Consider the following 19,547-nt stretch of genomic DNA (forward strand, 5'->3'; position numbering starts at 1 on the left):
TTTGGGGGATGGTAATGTCATGCCTGCTGATCCCAGGGCCACTGCTGCTAAGCTCTGTGCTCCTGTTCACCATACTGTAAGGTTTACTGACGAGTCCCCATCCAGACGTTCACCGTCTGCGTACAGAACAGCTAGGTCGGTCACCATGGTGACTATGCAGCAGGTCGATGGTACGTCGCTTGGTAACCAAGATTGACACGCTTTCCCATGATCACGTGGCACGGGACACGGCGAGTCACGTGGCAACAATTTAAACACTGCAAAAACAAAGAGGTGATGGCTGGAAGGTTTAGACTGAATCTTAACCACTGGCATTGCTCAGGGCAACCCTCCAGACCATCGTTCTTTGCCTGCCAAGCCATTACAGAAGGGGAAAGACCATATGCAAATCAGGCTTGGTCCCACCCCAAAAGGGGGAAGTCCAGCCCGAACTGCTAGGTCACATCCCTTCTGCACGAGACCACAAGCATCCCCAAACATGTTTCACCCTTGTTGGGGCTCATCAGTGAGGAGTAGCTTGGGTCTCTAGGCCCAGCAGGCACGGGACCCACGTCTAGGCATACCCGTCCCACTTGGGGTGACAAAGCAAAAACAAAGAGGTGATGGCTGGAAGGTTTAGACTGAATCTTAACCACTGGCATTACTCAGGGCAACCCTCCAGACCATCGTTCTTCGCCTGCCAAGCCATTACAGAAGGGGAAAGACCATATGCAAATCAGGCTTGGTCCCACCCCAAAAGGGGAAGTCCAGCCCGAACTGCTAGGTCACATCCCTTCTGCACGAGACCACAAGCATCCCCAAACATGTTTCACCCTTGTTGAGGCTCATCAGTGAGGAGTAGCTTGGGTCTCTAGGCCCAGCAGGCACGGGACCCACGTCTGGGCATACCCGTCCTACTCGGGGTGACAAAGCAAAAACAAAGAGGTGATGGCTGGAAGGTTTAGACTGAACCTTAACCACTGGCATTGCTCATGGCAACCCTCCAGACCATCGTTCTTCGCCTGCCAAGCCATTACAGAAGGGGAAAGACCATATGCAAATCAGGCTTGGTCCCACCCCAAAAGGGGAAGTTCAGCCCGAACTTCTAGGTCACATCCCTTCTGCACGAGACCACAAGCATCCCCAAACATGCTTCACCCTTGTTGGGGCTCATCAGTGAGGAGTAGCTTGGGTCTCTAGGCCCAGAAGGCACGGGACCCACGTCTGGGCATACCCGTCCCAATCGGGGTGACAAAGCAAAAACAAAGAGGTGATGGCTGGAAGGTTTAGACTGAATCTTAACCACTGGCATTGCTCAGGGCAACCCTCCAGACCATCGTTCTTCGCCTGCCAAGCCATTACAGAAGGGGAAAGACCATATGCAAATCAGGCTTGGTCCCACCCCAAAAGGGGAAGTCCAGCCCGAACTGCTAGGTCACATCCCTTCTGCACGAGACCACAAGCATCCCCAAACATGCTTCACCCTTGTTGGGGATCATCAGTGAAGAGTAGCTTGGGTCTCTAGGCCCAGCATACCCGTCCCACTCGGGGTGACAAAGCAAAAACAAAGAGGTGATGGCTGGAAGGTTTAGACTGAATCTTAACCACTGGCATTGCTCAGGGCAACCCTCCAGACCATCGTTCTTCGCCTGCCAAGCCATTACAGAAGGGGAAAGACCATATGCAAATCAGGCTTGGTCCCACCCCAAAAGGGGAAGTCCAGCCCGAACTGCTAGGTCACATCTCTTCTGCACGAGACCACAAGCATCCCCAAACATGCTTCACCCTTGTTGGGGCTCATCAGTGAGGAGTAGCTTGGGTCTCTAGGCCCAGCAGGCACGGGACCCACGTCTGGGCATACCCGTCCCACTCGGGGTGACAAAGCAAAAACAAAGAGGTGATGGCTGGAAGGTTTAGACTGAATCTTAACCACTGGCATTGCTCAGGGCAACCCTCCAGACCATCGTTCTTCGCCTGCCAAGCCATTACAGAAGGGGAAAGACCATATGCAAATCAGGCTTGGTCCCACCCCAAAAGGGGAAGTCCAGCCCGAACTGCTAGGTCACATCCCTTCTGCACGAGACCACAAGCATCCCCAAACATGTTTCACCCTTGTTGAGGCTCATCAGTGAGGAGTAGCGTGGGTCTCTAGGCCCAGCAGGCACGGGACCCACGTCTGGGCATACCCGTCCTACTCGGGGTGACAAAGCAAAAACAAAGAGGTGATGGCTGGAAGGTTTAGACTGAATCTTAACCACTGGCATTGCTCAGGGAAACCCTCCAAACCATCGTTCTTCGCCTGCCAAGCCATTACAGAAGGGGAAAGACCATATGCAAATCAGGCTTGGTCCACCCCCAAAAAGGGAAGTCCAGCCCGAACTGCTAGGTCACATCCCTTCTGCACGAGACCACAAGCATCCCCAAACATGCTTCACCCTTGTTGGGGCTCATCAGTGAGGAGTAGCTTGGGTCTCTAGGCCAGGCATACCCGTCCCACTCGGGGTGACAAAGCAAAAACAAAGAGGTGATGGCTGGAAGGTTTAGACTGAATCTTAACCACTGGCATTGCTCAGGGCAAGCCTCCAGACCATCGTTCTTCACCTGCCAAGCCATTACAGAAGGGGAAAGACCATATGCAAATCAGGCTTGGTCCCACCCCAAAAGGGGAAGTTCAGCCCGAACTGCTAGGTCACAACCCTTCTGCACAAGACCACAAGCATCCCAAACATGCTTCACCCTTGTTGGGGCTCATCAGTGAGGAGTAGCTTGGGTCTCTAGGCCCAGCAGGCACGGGACCCACGTCTGGGCATACCCGTCCCACTCGGGGTGACAAAGCAAAAACAAAGAGGTGATGGCTGGAAGGTTTAGACTGAATCTTAACCACTGGCATTGCTCAGGGCAACCCTCCAGACCATCGTTCTTCGCCTGCCAAGCCATTACAGAAGGGGAAAGACCATATGCAAATCAGGCTTGGTCCCACCCCAAAAGGGGAAGTCCAGCCCGAACTGCTAGGTCACATCCCTTCTGCACGAGACCACAAGCATCCCCAAACATGTTTCACCCTTGTTGAGGCTCATCAGTGAGGAGTAGCGTGGGTCTCTAGGCCCAGCAGGAACGGGACCCACGTCTGGGCATACCCGTCCTACTCGGGGTGACAAAGCAAAAACAAAGAGGTGATGGCTGGAAGGTTTAGACTGAATCTTAACCACTGGCATTGCTCAGGGAAACCCTCCAAACCATCGTTCTTCGCCTGCCAAGCCATTACAGAAGGGGAAAGACCATATGCAAATCAGGCTTGGTCCACCCCCAAAAAGGGAAGTCCAGCCCGAACTGCTAGGTCACATCCCTTCTGCACGAGACCACAAGCATCCCCAAACATGCTTCACCCTTGTTGGGGCTCATCAGTGAGGAGTAGCTTGGGTCTCTAGGCCCAGCAGGCACGGGACCCACGTCTGGGCATACCCGTCCCACTCGGGGTGACAAAGCAAAAACAAAGAGGTGATGGCTGGAAGGTTTAGACTGAATCTTAACCACTGGCATTGCTCAGGGCAACCCTCCAGACCATCGTTCTTCGCCTACCAAGCCATTACAGAAGGGGAAAGACCATATGCAAATCAGGCTTGGTCCCACCCCAAAAGGGGAAGTCCAGCCCAAACTGCTCGGTCACATCCCTTCTGCACGAGACCACAAGCATCCCCAAACATGCTTCACCCTTGTTGGGGCTCATCAGTGAAGAGTAGCTTGGGTCTCTAGGCCCAGCATACCCGTCCCACTCGGGGTGACAAAGCAAAAACAAAGAGGTGATGGCTGGAAGGTTTAGACTGAATCTTAACCACTGGCATTGCTCAGGGCAACCCTCCAGACCATCGTTCTTCGCCTGCCAAGCCATTACAGAAGGGGAAAGACCATATGCAGATCAGGCTTGGTCCCACCCCAAAAAGGGGAATTCCAGCCCGAACTGCTAGGTCACATGCCTTCTGCACGAGACCACAAGCATCCCCAAACATGCTTCACCCTTGTTGGGGCTCATCAGTGAGGAGTAGCTTGGGTCTCTAGGCCCAGCAGGCACGGGACCCACGTCTGGGCATACCCGTCCCACTCGGGGTGACAAAGCAAAAACAAAGAGGTGATGGCTGGAAGGTTTAGACTGAATCTTAACCACTGGCATTGCTCAGGGCAACCCTCCAGACCATCGTTCTTCGCCTGCCAAGCCATTACAGAAGGGGAAAGACCATATGCAAATCAGGCTTGGTCCCACCCCAAAAGGGGAAGTCCAGCCCAAACTGCAAGGTCACATCCCTTCTGCACGAGACCACAAGCATCCCCAAACATGTTTCACCCTTGTTGGGGCTCATCAGTGAGGAGACGCTTGGGTCTCTAGGCCCAGCAGGCACGGGACCCACGTCTGGGCATACCCGTCCCACTCGGGGTGACAAAGCAAAAACAAAGAGGTGATGGCTGGAAGGTTTAGACTGAATCTTAACCACTGGCATTGCTCAGGGCAACCCTCCAGACCATCGTTCTTCGCCTGCCAAGCCATTACAGAAGGGGAAAGACCATATGCAAATCAGGCTTGGTCCCACCCCAAAAGGGGAAGTCCAGCCCGAACTGCTAGGTCACATCCCTTCTGCACGAGACCACAAGCATCCCCAAACATGTTTCACCCTTGTTGAGGCTCATCAGTGAGGAGTAGCGTGGGTCTCTCAGGCACTTTTGTGGTCAGTTTGTTTCTCCTTGTGGGAGAGGGTATGCCCAGACGTGGGTCCCTTGCTCGCTGCGCCACAGGGAACCAGGCTGCACCTCACTGAGGAGATCCAACAAGGCTGGGGTTGCTTGGTTGTCTGTGCTGAGGGGACCTGGCCAAGCAGTTCGGGCTGGGCTGCTACCTTTGCTGGCGGCAGCTGCTGACTGATTTGCATATGGCTGGTCCCCTTTTGCAATGGTGCAGACGGGATAAAAAACAGTGGTGTGGAAGGTTGCCCAGAGCAATTGCCAGTGGTTTAGATTCATTCGAAACCATCCACCCATCACTTTTGTGGTCAGTTTGTTTCTCCTTGTGAGAGAGGGTATGCCCAGACGTGGGTCCCTTGCTCTCTGCGCCACACGGAACCAGGCTGCACCTCACTGAGGAGGTCCAACAAGGCCGAAACATGTCTGGGGTTGCTTGGTTTTCTGTGCAGAGGAGCTCCTTCGTATCCAGCGTGCCAGCGTGTTACCTGTTTCCTCTCCTTAAGACCACGACACTCATTTCTTGGATTTCCTATTGTCTCCGCTCATGGCTTTGTTGCTACGGGATCCATCTCGACCTTGTACTGTTAAACAGACTGGCTACGCTTACTGAAGTGCTACGTGTACGTGCATACCTTATTGTTTGCACCGCCTGGTCACATTGCTTCTACCGGGTTTAGTACTTCTGCACATTTACATCCTCGCCTTCTATCCGGGGCTAATCCGGGGCTCCCATTCTCTTACGAGCCTCCCGTTGCACAATTCCATCTTAGTAGTCCATCAGGGCTCCAGTTGACAGTTGTGACTCTTCCGCTACACAATAAGCCTCATATATTCTTCCAGGGATGTCTGAAGTTGCTTGATTTGTTAGCAGGAGCTATTCCAACAAACTTCCTGAGGCTACATTTGTTTGTCCAACCATATGGGGTTCCTCCTTTGCTTACTCCATTGCAAGCTTGTGCACAAAACTTTATGGGTGCTCTGTAGCCTTACCCAGTGCACTAACCCGACTCTAGAGCATCCCTCGTGCCGTACAGGTTTAGCCCATTACTAACCTTCCTTCTCCCTGTCGTTTCCTTCTATGGTTACAACTTGGATTACCTGGACTACCATCTTCCCATTGGGTTACACGTTTTCTACTGCAAGAAGACTGTTAGAGGGGCAATACTCAGGGACAGGGGGCTAGGGATATTACCTTGGCAGGTTTCATTGGTTTATATTGGCCTTTCCTGCTTTTCCAGGTCGACCTAGAGGGAATTCTGAACCGCTACCTCGGGAGCCCGGGATCTCACACTTTCAGGTTAGTTTGGTATAATCACAGACTTAATTTAATATCCTGAAGTATCGTTTCTGATGTATACTTTTTCTTTCAGCCTGGTGTACTCCTGTGCTTCGGATTCCGCGCCCTTTCAAATGATGTACTCATCTAGCTTTTCGAATTCTTGGTAGCTAGTAGGGTGGATCATTGGGAAGGTATGTTATTGAACCAAAAGTAGTGCATTTCTGGTCTTCTCCATTGGAAGCAGAGAGGTAACCACCTAATATAGCCATTGTTGAACCTCTTTCTGGTAAACCATTGTGTTGCATATTATTGGCTCTTGCTAAAACGTGACAAATGAACATATATATATGAACAAATAGCAGAACAATTACATTTGATTTATGGAACCTGTGACTTGTAAAGAAAGTCGGAAGCACCGGTACCATTATTACCGGTGCCGGTGTTTCTGTGACGGTCTGCCTGCCGTGGCCGCTGTGTCGGGCAGGGTCTGCCCTGTCGGGCACATCGGCTCTGGCAGGCAGACTCGTAGTATGCCAGGCCAGAAACAACAGTGCCGGTAAGCTTACCGGAACCGTTGTTTCCAGACCGGCATACTTGGAATGAGCCCCATTGATTTGTTTTGAACTATCAATTAAGTGTGGTAAAAAGACTATTTGTTGTTTCTCCAAGAAGAACACTGTGGTTAAAAAAGACTTTTCTATTTCCTTGAACAGAACATTGTTGAAACAGAATTGGTATCCAAGCATTTCTGAATTGATCCAGGGGAAGGAAATAGAACCCTGGTCACAAAGAGTGCTTTCAAGAACATTTGAGTTTGAATTACAAAACTGTTTTTGTTGAACCAAAGGTCAGCCATATTTTCCTTGTATAATTTGATTGTATGTATTAGTGTGAGGGCCAGAGGTATTTTGCACACTAGTGCAAACCGTCAAAGAAACACTGGCACCGGTAATAATGGTGCCGGTGCTTCTGACTTTCTTTACAAGTCACAGGTTCCATAAATCAAATGTCATTTTTCTTTTGTTTGCTAGGCAGGGACTTCTTTGTTAGGTGAAGGAAAGTTAGGCATTCATCAGAACCCCTTTTTACTTTGGATAAATGGCAAACTTTGAGAAAACTGTACCTTTGTGTATGTCTCTCATTTCTGGCCCCTCAAATATGGTGTCAGAAGTGGGATAGGATTCAATTGAAACAAATTGGGGAAACCTTACAATTGAGAAACTTAGTAGGAGGGTCTCTTATCCCACCATTTCTACCGAACAATCCATAGGTTTTGATATATATATATATATATATATATATATCAGTAGAGGTACATTGTTGCAACCGGGAGACAGAGCATTAATATCTACAGACTTGGTTCTCATCCCCCCCATGGTACCTACATCAGACTCGCCTCTAAGTCAGGCCGAGCCTGGCGCTTTGGCTTATACATATTGGCTGGAGTGATTGAGCCTGATTATAGGGTTGACGTCAAAGTATTAATACAGAATAATAGACTGGAAAAGGCTTTGTTCCCAAAACTTCATGAAACAAAGACAACTGATCAAACTGAAAGAGGAAATTGAGGTTTTGGAGAAACTGATGCAGAGCTGCCCCCGACTCAGTAATACAACCTATTCCTGTTGTTGAAGAAGAAACTGAGGTTCTTCCAGATTTAGCGTTTGCACAACAAGATGACCCTTTGCTAGCTGAACATTTTCTTCAGGTATTATCAGAAGAGGAAGATGGAAAAAAGGGCGGACCATTTTCTTTTCTAAGATCTGGGCTGTTATATTGAGGAGATGTGGGACATGAGCGAACGCCTAGGTCACAGATCATGGTACCAGAAAGTCATACAAATATTGTGCTAGAGATCGCTCACTCTCATTTAACAGGAGGCCATCTGGGAACTGCAAAAACTCAGGCGCAGATTGTGAACAGATTCTATTGGCCTGGAATCTATGCTGATATGAAGAACTTTATTAGTACTTGTGCCTTATGTCAGAAAACCAGTACCCCAATTCCCCCTCCAGTTCCACTACAACAATTACCAATTATAGATGTTCCATTTACTCAAATCGGTATGGATATAGTGGGCCCTCTAGAAACTTACAAAATTAGGAAAACGGTATATCCTGTTAATCCTAGATTATGCCACCCATTACCCAGAAGCCTTTCCTTTAAGGAACAATACCTCCCAACAAATCCTGAAACATTTACTCGCTTTCTTTTCTAGAAGTGGATTTCCAAAGGAAATGTTGACAGACCAGGGATCTACCTTAATGAGTAAACCTATGATATGATATGATGAGTCATTTATAACGTGCCTGTACACAAGTGTTTCTAGGCATGACAAGACAAGGTAGTGAGACAGAGGAAGGATGAACAAGCGATCTTACTAGGCTTTGTATCATTCAGATCATGCAAGTGCATGGGGGAGAGGTTAAGGATATTCTCCAGATTAAAACTTTACACACCTCTATTTACCATCCCCAAATTGATAGATTGGTAGAACAATTTAATCAAACACCGAAACATATCTTTAAAAAATTGGTAGACGCAGATGGAAAGAATTGGATATTATGATACCCTGGGCCCTGTTTGCCATTAGAAAAAACCACAGTCATCTACTGCAGTCTCCCCATTAGGACTCTTAAATGGAAGGGAGCCAAGAGATGTACTAGTTATGTTGCGATAAACATGGGAAGAGAGAAAGAAAACCACTCTACCAATATCTCAAATTGCTCAAAGCTTAAAAGAACATATGCCTGCAGTTGAGCTATAGTACAGACTAATATGGCTAAAACACAAGAACATCAGAAAGCTTACTCTCATAAAAGAGCAGTAAGAAGATCTTTTTCGGTAGGTCAAAAAGTGTTGGTTTTACTCCCTTCCTCTGAAAAACAAAATGCTTTCCAGATGGAATGGTCCTTATGAGATCATAGAGCAAACAGGACCTTCTAATTATCAAATCTCACAACCTGATAGAAAGATTAAAACTCATATGTATCATATTAATCTTCTGAAAACACTTCAGTAATCTTATCCAGTTTGTATACTGATGAAAGTGATACCAACAACTTAATATCTCCAGATTTGGCCCAGAACCAAAAACAAGATCTAATGCAACAATTCCCTGACACATTTAGAACTAAGCCAGGGAGAGTTAAAGGAGAATATTATTATATTCACACCCCTCCAGGAAATTTAGTACATCTACAACCTTACTGAATCCCTAAAAGCAGGAAGAAGATAATTCCGTAAGAATTGGAAGCTAGGTTAAAGGCTGATATTATAGAGCCGCCTGAAAGTCCTTTGTCCTCTCCTATTGTGTTAGTCGCTAAACCTGATCAAACCTGGAGATTTTGCTTTGACTTCAGAAAGGTTAATGGAGTATCAAAATTTGATAGCTATCCGAAGCATAGGATAGATGGTCTTATTGACAGGCTAGGGGATGCTGTATGCCTCTCTACCATAGATTTGACAAAAGAGTATTGGCAAGTCCCAGTCAACTATGCTGATAAACCAAAGACAGCCTTTTCCACCCTAATGGGTTTATTCCAATTCAAGGTTCGACCTTTTGGGTTACACAGAGCCCCCACCACCTTCCAGCGACTGATGGATCAAGTCCTTAGGCCATATGCCTCCTTTTCTTGAGCCTATATTAATGATATTATCATCCACAGTAAATCATGGCAAGAACTTACGTCGCATTCTCCTATAGTAACTAGGGCTTTGAGGTAAATTGTACTCACTGCGAATCCAAAGAAATGTCATCTAGCTAGATCCGCAGTGAAATATCTAGGCTTCTTAGTAGGAAATGGATTGGTACAGCCTCAAACTGAGAAAGTTTGAGCTATTGAAGAAACTTAGGCTCCTAAAACCAAGAAAGAACTAAGGACCTTTTTAGGTTTGGTTGGTTACTATAGGCGTTTCATTCCTAACTTTGCATCTATTACTGCCCCTTTAAAGGATAAGCTTAGAAATGCAGAACACCAAAAACTCAAATGGTTCCCGGAAGATCAAGTATGTTTTGATCAATTAAAACGTATTCTATGTAGTGAACCTGTTTTGAAGGTGGTCGAATTCAACAGAGAGTTTGTTATACTGACTGATGCATCCCATACTTGTTTGGTGGCAATCCACTCACAATGTCATGATGGTATAGAACATTCCATCTTATATATCAGTCGGAAACTATTTCCTAGGAAGGAAAACTATGCAACCCTGTAGCTTGAAGCTTTGGCCATTAAATGGGCCATAACCTACTGTAAACATTATCTAACAGGTAGAAGGTTCTGACTTGTAACATATCATGTGCCCCTAAAGTGGTTAAGCCTTCCGAAAGACAACAATGCCAGAGTGATGCACTGGTATTTGGATTCACAGCCTTATTGTTTTTCTGTCGAACATAGGAAAGGAAAAGAACAAGGCAATGTAAATTTCCTTTCTTGATTCCTAATAGAGGCTATGAAAACTAGCGACAATAGGGGAAGGGTATGTGATGAATGCTCAGAGATCATCACTAGGAAACCGGTATAGGCTTCCCCTCCTGTGGCTAGGGAAAGGCAGCTGCTACCTGATCCTCGGGGTGGTTTCATGTAGGGGGATCACTGGTTGGGTAACTGCATGTCTGTATGTGCAAGGGGGAGATCATGTGCCTCCTCACACATGTAGTCAGAGCAGGCTGAAGAAGGGCGTTTCAGCACCCATACTCAGGCCCCTGCATGCATGTGCCGGAACCAGGAAGCTCTTGCTTCCCAATTCCTGTTTATGATGCAGGAGCTGGAGTGCTGGGGAGGAAACTTCAGGACTGGGGCAGAAGGTACATTTATGTTCATTTATTTTTTATTTATTTATGTGTATGGATGCGGGTATGCTTGTGTTATAAGTGAGTGTATGAGGATGTGGCTTGTGTGAATGATAGAGTGCTTTCTGTGTGAATGCTGTGTGAATGTGTTTGTGTGTGTGTGGGTGTGTTTAAATTGGTCCGTGGAGCTGATTTTGGAGAGTGGGAAGGCAGAGGTTTGTGCAACAAAGGCATTTTAAAAATGCCTTTGCTGCACTACCCCTCTACCCACCTGTCAAAATCAGCTCTCCTTCTGAGGCGGTGTGGAGCCGAGGGGACAGGGATGATATCTTTTTGTTGGACATCTATCATAGATGTCCCGTAAAAAATACTATGATGGCCACCGGGAACCCCAGCACCAATTGCAAACAGTTTTTTTCCTCCCAATGTTTTTTAAAAGTATGCTCTAAAATGCGACATTTAAACCCATTATTTTAAAAAGTTCCTGGGGAGAACCCCACGAAACTCCTTGATTGGCACGGGCTCCCTCGATACACGGGGTTGCTTTGGCATATCTGCGAGAAGTATTTATGCCCCTCCACTTAAAAAATGTACCAGCTGCAACTCGCCCTACGACTATACTGGGAGCGGGGGTGGGACGAGCCCAGGGACTGTAGTGGGAGCAGGGTGGGGGAGGGCCCAGAGGCTGGGCTAAGAGTGGGATGTGCGAGCCCAGAGACCATGATGGGAGCAGGTGGGGTGCCCAGGAACTGTACTGGGAGTCAGGTGCAGTGACTGGTGCAGTGGGAGTCAGGTGCACGCAATAGCTCATAGCGAGTTGGACTTATTGTCCTTTTGGAATTTCGGGGGGGGTAGGGGGTAGCCTGCCCACAATTTGCTCAGGGGGGACCGCATCCCCACAAAGTTTGAAGACCACTGCCCTAAGTCAAGACTTCTTCTCTGTAGTTGACCTTGCTGACTGTTCTCTTCCTTGGGACTTTTAAGGGGTGTAGGTGCATCGCTATAGTCAATTGGAGCTTAATGAATAGGCTTTGCTTTCGAGTCTTCTAGCACGTGTAAGTAGACCATGATTTTGTCAATTTTGACCTTTTATTTAGTAGTATTTAATTCAATTAAGCTGGGTGCTATTACTCCTTTTGGCCTCTGGAGACTTGGTTGCTTTGTCTTGCATATGCTTTCTGCATTTTTAATTGTCCAATACTTGGCTCTTGCAAATGTTTTCTCCTTCACTTAATCTATGAGAAATTTGTCCTGCATATGTAGCTTATCATCTTTGACTCCCCTTATGCCTTGCAGTTGCCTTTTGATGTGGCATCCTTGATCCCAAGCCAAACAAATGTTCTTTGCTGCTCGCACGAAGCTGTCTTCCAGCGCCTGTCAGATCTGCAGTTCTAGTCTCTCCCTTGAAGGCTTCTTAGCTCACTATTATATGAAACCAACGTCCATCTTTCCATCGTGGCCGCTATACCTGTGCTATATTTTCTCCTGCAACAAGCTTCTATATATCTCCTCTGCCTTGCGTTTCTGCGTATATACATTTGCTAATTCTCTTCTCACTTAGCTTCTTAGTGTACATGATTTCTTCGTCTCTGCATACATGTTTCACTTGCTACTTGCGTTACATTATCATTCTTTAAGTATTTGCATATCATTTCAGTGCGTCCCAGTTTCTTCTCTTCATGATGGCACTTTGCTCTGGTCTGATTTCACTTACAGCTCTTCTATATTCAGTGGTGTATGCAGGCATCCTTCCACCACGTCAGTTCATGGTTACTGTGAGGGAGGCATGGTATCACAAGTCGACACAAAAGCGGCAAGTTATAAAACCTTTATTGATGGTTTAAAAGGGGTTGGAAAAAATCCATCTTGCCCTTTAACAAAGATGGGAGTAGTCTCGACCATCAAACAAAAAGAAAATACAGTTCAAGTCAGTCCTTAGTCAAAATAAAATGGCCTATACTAATAAACCTAATGTATACTAATAAACCTAATGCTTGCCCTCTTTCGAATACAATAAATGAGTAAAGGGAATGTGTAATGCCAAAAGGAAAATCAGTGTTCAAATGAAATGTCAGTATGGCTCAGTAAACTCCCTTCACCACATTTTGTTAACCCTCACTAACGTGGATCACTTGGACCATGCGACACAAGTTTGCAGTTCTTTTTGTGGACCAAGGCCCAATTGGCTTTCCACAAAAAGTATTGTAATACAATTCAACAAAAGTTTGTCTCCTTCTGGTTACCACAATTCAGTACAGGTTTCTCTCTGCCAGGCTCACACCTTTCAATCACAATTTGTGGGGGTTCCCTTCCCCAAGCTTCAATCACACCTCATAGGCTCCCCACCGTTGGTCTCAAGCCTCCTTTCATTTTCTTTCCACTGTCGAAGACTTTCGAAACGGCAAGGCTTTTTCTCTTACTTCAGCATGACCACTTCAACCTCAAGCGTCACTTTTCCTCTCCTACACCAAGGCCTCTTCTTAAATGTAGTTTCGAGCACAGTACTTATTTCAAAGATATCTCTCACATCCAGTTTTCCCTCAGCCGGGATCAAAATGAACAGTTTGAAGACAGCTCTCACATCCAGGTGTCCCTCTGCTGGGATCAAACCTAACAGTTCAAAAACAGTTCTCACATCCAGGTTTACTCTGCCGGGATCAGACATTTCACAGAGACTTTAGATTGAGCAATCTTCTTTCGCTGGACTACTCTGTTACATTGTATCATTAATGTACAGTTCTTTACAATGCTTTGCTTTCTCTCACACCCTATCGGCACATGCGCAACCTTCATCCATCAAATACTGTTGCTGTCATATTTCATTTAACACAGACTGGAATTGAATTGCTTTCATCAACTCACTGACTGTGTTAATTCATTTTTGTCTTTCGCGGCTTTGATCTTGAAGTCAAGGCTGATACCACAACTGCTGCTGCACCTCCCCAACTCTGCCCCAAACCCGGGAAGGTGGCTGGTATTCTTGAAACACAAAAGAGGTTTGCTTCTTCTCTCTGGCTGGGCTTCATTGAGCAACTTTCAAGGGCCTTCAGAGGCAACAGCCTCTCTCCGGGGTGGCCAAGGTTTCTCGGTACCTCAGTTCCGTCCCACAGGCTGTCGCTCTGCTCCATCTGGTTTGCCGTCACCCTGGAAGAACTTCTCCTTCTTGTACATCACCTTGCTCAGAATGTGTCTCAGTATTGCACCTTTTAACCATGTGGGGAGAGTCAATAGGTACCAAGTGTATGTAATTAAGATCAAGTGACTGACGCTGCCTGATCTTATTAGTGGGACATGTCCAATGTATTGCATGGGTGATACTCCTTTTAGCCTCAGACCTCCTCTTCCTCAGCTCAGTGTGTGTGTAGGTAAGGGGGGAATCATGGAAGTTGGAATATCCTATAAAATAGGATGGTACAGGGGTATTTGGAAAGGGAGGATACCATGTCTCGCCCCCAGGCGTTCCTCCCCTACTCCCAAGTGATCCACCCACACTTACCCAACCCCAGGGTCTGGATTCAAAGGCGATGGCCATGCTCTGGCCACCCGAGTAAGGGATCCCCGGGGTCTAGGCAGTGAACCACCCTCTGGTTTTTCACAGTACATTTGATACAGTTGTATGAGTGCATGACATCTCTCATATCTTTGATGCAGTATTGGATGATACCTGGTGTCACACACAGTGCTCTCTTGCTATTCTTCCAGTATGACAGAGGTGAGGGGGTGGGCTCTAGAGATGATGTGTACATCTGGCTCTCTACATTCCCCCCTCTGGTCGAGTCCTCTACCACGTCCTCAATCTTCTTAATCTTTTCTCCATACTTTGGTTTTTATTCAGAACCCATATCTTCGTCACCCCACTCAGGTCACCTGCATTTTCTATGTGCTCATCCACACTCCAGGTCATTTTACAACACTCCCCAGTTGCTTGATAGAATACCCAATGTCCTACATAGTTCTTATGATGCTTGGGGTAATACAACTTTGTTCCTGTGGGTGCCAGGTGACTTCTTTTCTGGTAATCATGGGTGATGCTTTCAGTCTGTGTATGCTCGCCAGTCACAGCGTTCACATCGATCATTATTTTCATCCTGATAGCTTTCTTTGCTGTCTTCTTACATTGTCCTTTAATTATTCTTAGAAGACAGATTTCAGCAATACGAACACTAGTATTGCTCCAAGCAACTTGAAGGCATTTGCCAACCAGGTTGAAACCCATGAAAATAGGGACGAGAGCCAGTCATCTTCTTCAGTCTTGTCTACCTCTTCTTCCATCCTTGTATGCAGGGTTGATCGCATAGTTATTGCCTCTGTCATGGTTTCATTTTCCCCATCATGGGCAGGTGTGTATGTGCAACAGGAAGGCCCAATCTTGGCGCACCTGCCTCCTTCTACGGCTGTGATCAAATCCCAAACATGTTCATGAGTCTGATGGCCCTCAATTGTTCTCGAATCGCATTAAATCTTTTTATTGTCGTGTTTATTGTTTGTAACACCTCCCATCTAGTTATTTGTAACCATTTGGCGTTTACTGCAGTCTGAATTCCTGGCATGAATATTGCTGTAAATATCACTGCCATTTTACTGAATAGTTTGTGCTCAGCTGGAATGTCATCATAGGCTGCTATTGATTTCGCTAATAGTTCTCGCTCTGCAGCCGAAGGCAGTTGAGTGACCTCTTCTTTCTCTGGTGTGCATCCATCTTTGGAAAGCCTTCAATTTGGAGATCACTTTGGGGAATCACCAATGCAGGAATACGTATGACCATTATAGAGCATATTCCTCCCCAATTCCTAGGCAACTGCATATAAGCTCTGGATCCACAGGCCCAATAATGGTCCATCAGCTCAGCAGTTCCTCCATTCATTCCTGGTACATCAATAATCTGCTTACATTCCTTGTTTTATCCATCTTTGGTCAAACCCCTGTTCCTGAAGCACACTGTGGCATTTTTCGTTGCCAGTATGGATACAGGTCCTGCTTCATTTTGACCCATGTTAATAACTTTGCATACTTGGCCCATGATTTCAGCATTCATCATTCACCACTTGCACTATCTGTACTGGTGCTGCCATCAATAAGTGTGCGCTACAGGCTAGCATTTCGACTTCCCATACTGTGTTTGTTGCTGCTCGTCCATATACCAATAGCTGAGGTCTTCCCCAGCATCCCGGTAATCCTGGCATTTCCCATGTGTCTGTACAACCTAGTCTCTTCTGTTCAACAATCCTTATCTGGTCTCCAGTCCTACCACTGGGGGAATACATGCACATTCTACTTATCCAGGCGGTGTCTTTTTCCATTTGCTGCAACTATATGTATTCATCTTCGTATGGAAATGTCTTCCTTGACCTCCATTTTAGGGTTACCCATTTTCCTTCAGAGTGTCCCCTTGAGGTGCATGCTGCTAGATGACTGAGGAATGTTGCAACAGCTTTCATCTGGCAATCTCCTCCCACCTCTTTCATTTGTTGATACTATATGTTATTCTTTAACTGGGCTGAATTATCAAGCTATGTATTTATATCCTCATGATCTTCTCCAGCATCTCTCTTGAGTCGGGATATTGGTATGGACATATCAGGGAAAATATTACTTGTGCTTTTGTTACAGATAAAAGGGGATGTCTCATTGCTCAATACTTAATCTGCATTATTAATCATTATATGACAAAATGCCAAGATAATAAGGAGGAAAAGACAAATCACAAAATGAGGTTACAAAAAGTATTCCAAAGAAAGGTATCGATCTTATTGCTGGCAGCGATTCTCGTATACCTTAGAAAACTACCATTGTTTAATTCAACATGTTATTTCTGTCACTTTTATTAATAACATGTTTTTATACCAGAAACTGTAAAATTATAGCAATGATGATCCTGAAAATAATAGGACTGTTTTTAGGATTTCCAAAGAATGTTATAAAATTAACATGTCATCTTATTAAAGCTGGGTAAAACGGCAATATGTAAGTGAAAACAACTTACAAGAATGTGTGCAATGTTATTGTTATAGGTAACATAAAATATCACATGCTCTTCTTCTTTGTATTTGATCACCAAATAAATCCTGGAACTACTGCAACAGTTCATTGCTCTTTTTCCCTAGGCTTGGGAGTTTTCTAAGCACTCAAAGTGTCTTTATTTCAATAAGTCTTTATTTTGGCTCCTGGTAGCCAATCTCACCATCATCTGTGGGGCTGCTTCTCTTGCTTCACTGTCAATGGGTGCCGTAGTGGTAGGGGTTTCTCCTTTATATGACTTTATGTAAATTCAGATGTAGGTAGGCTCTTCTTCCTACACATTTTACTGCAGTGGGAGTGACCCCCTCTACTAGGTACGGTCCTTCAAAACAAGACTTGTTCCAAGTGCGCACAATGCTTCTCACAAGCACTTGGTCCCCTGGATACAAGCTAGGATGTTTCAGTAAGTTACTAGAATCAACTGTTTGGCTGTCTTCATCAATCTTCTTCGACCCTTCCTCCGATTTTTGATCTGTTGAAAAATAAAAGAAACACTTCCGGTCTTATTTGTTAAATAATCGTGTCTACTCATTTAATGTTTTTGCTATACAGTGGGCATCAGTTTCTAATTGGGTGGGAGGAGCAAGAGATACTCTCATGCAGCATCCAGTCACCAACTCATGAGGAGTCAATTGGTGATCTGAGCCGGGTGTTGATTTCTGTGTGCAAATAATGCAAGGAAGCCACCCCTTCTTCAAAGTTATCTTGATTTTGGCTATCCTTTCTTAAAGAAGTCCATTTAATCTCTTGCATACACCATTTGCCTCTGGGTGATAGGCAGATGAAAATGTATGCTTTATACCTAATAAAAGAGTGATCTACTCAAATATCTCACTTACAAAATGCAGCCCATTATCAGACCACAGGACTTCGCACACACCCCATCTAGGCAACACCTCACATATGAGAAACATGGCAGCACATGTGGTGTCGGGGTGTGTACATGGAACTGCCTCAAAACATCTAGAAAAGGTACACACTACCTCTAGCATATACCTATATCTGTCACATAGTTGTAATATATCCGCATAATCTATATGTAGGTGCTGAAAAGGACCATTAGGTCTGGGGATTGCTCCTCTCTTCTCAAAGTGTGCCCTGCTGTGAACTTCTGGCACGCAATGCAGTTCACAATAAACTGTGCCACTTGTTCTAATACATTTGGTGACAGCCAATCTTCTGCAATTGTGGCAGCAAGATTCTCTATAGTTGTGTGTGTGGGGTAGAGAAGCTGCTCCAGCCCCACCTTCAATAATGATGGAAGCATAACTGGCTTTCCAGTGATGACCTGTCTCCATAAAGCCTCAGTGGGGGATAAGGAACACCCTTGTCTCTTCCATAAATCCTGTTCTTCTTGTGATGCTCGACCTTGTAACTCAATTAACTGTACAAGGACAACATATTAAAACCTTCCATACCATCATACATCATCCTGACATTTGCTTAACACTTTCTACTTCAAAATAAGAAATGTTTGGGAAATATGCCGTCCTTTTGGTTTCAACATCTGCGGCTTTGTTACCATGAGAAACCATGTCTGCCCACTTAGTATATGCTGTGCACTTCACCATGGCAATAGCCAATGGGAGCTTTAGTGCTTTAATGAGTTTACCTAATGGAGACGCATGTTGCACTGGTGTTCCGTCTGCACGGGGGAAGCCCCTCTTTTTCCAATGTGATAATCCTGCGTGTACGGTTGACATCACATAAGCAGAGTCAGAGTATACTGTCACTTCCTCATCCTCATATCTTTGCAGTGCGGCGATAAGCAACATTAATTCTGCAGCCTGTTCTGAACAATGTGAAGGCAGTCTTGCACTTGTCACCACTTCAAATTTACCACTTCTGTTTACCTTCACTACTGTCATTCCCATATGTCTTTCTCCCATCATTTGGTCAATTTTCAAAGAACCATCAATAAATAGGGTTATCCCCCTCTGAGAGTATTTTCTCTAACATGGGGAAAATTATCCTAGAATTCAGTGTATGTTGTGCAGTCATGTACATAGTCCTCTTTCCCTAATGGTTCTGCTATGAACATTGCTGGATTCACTATTCTACATCTAACAATTTTTATCACTGGGTTTAAAATAATTATCTCATATCCTGATGCTCTTTGTGTGGTCAATGTACTTTTGGGTTTTTCTAAAAGGGTAAATAAGGAACGTTCGACAAATAACATCATTGAGCACCCCGCGGTAAAGCTTTCAGCTTTCTCAATCGCAAAAGCAGCAGCAGCGAGCGCTTGTTCGCAAGGATAATGTCATTTCATCACTGTGTCTAAAATCGCACTATGATAAGCCAGTGGTTTAAATCCATGTCCAAATGTTGTTTTCTAAGTGAGGACTGCTGTCATTACTTCTCCATTTGAGCGTGAGAATAGAAAAAACTCTTTGTTATGGTCTAGAATTCGTTACACAGGGGCTGTACAAATTGCCTTTTTTAATTCTTCAAATCCTTCAGTCATCTCATCTGTGTATGTTATATTACTTTTGCCTACCTGTACTTCCTTAAGTCCTTTTATAAGTGGTCAAATATATGTACTATAATCAAAAACCCAGGACCTGCAATAATTACATAGGCCTAGAAATTGTTGCATTTCCCTCACTGTTTCTGGTATTGGAGTTTGTTTTCTTGATCGCTTCTCAGGCGTCACCTTTCTCCCTTCTTCAGAGAGTAGCTGTCCTATGTACAAGACCTCTTCCTGGCAATATTGTAATTTCTCTTTGTCTACTTTGTCTCCTTTCT

Source organism: Ambystoma mexicanum, chromosome 3q, assembly GCF_040938575.1.
Source record: "Ambystoma mexicanum isolate Mex_15411 chromosome 3q, UKY_AmexF1_1, whole genome shotgun sequence".
In the NCBI taxonomy this organism is placed as follows: domain Eukaryota; kingdom Metazoa; phylum Chordata; class Amphibia; order Caudata; family Ambystomatidae; genus Ambystoma; species Ambystoma mexicanum.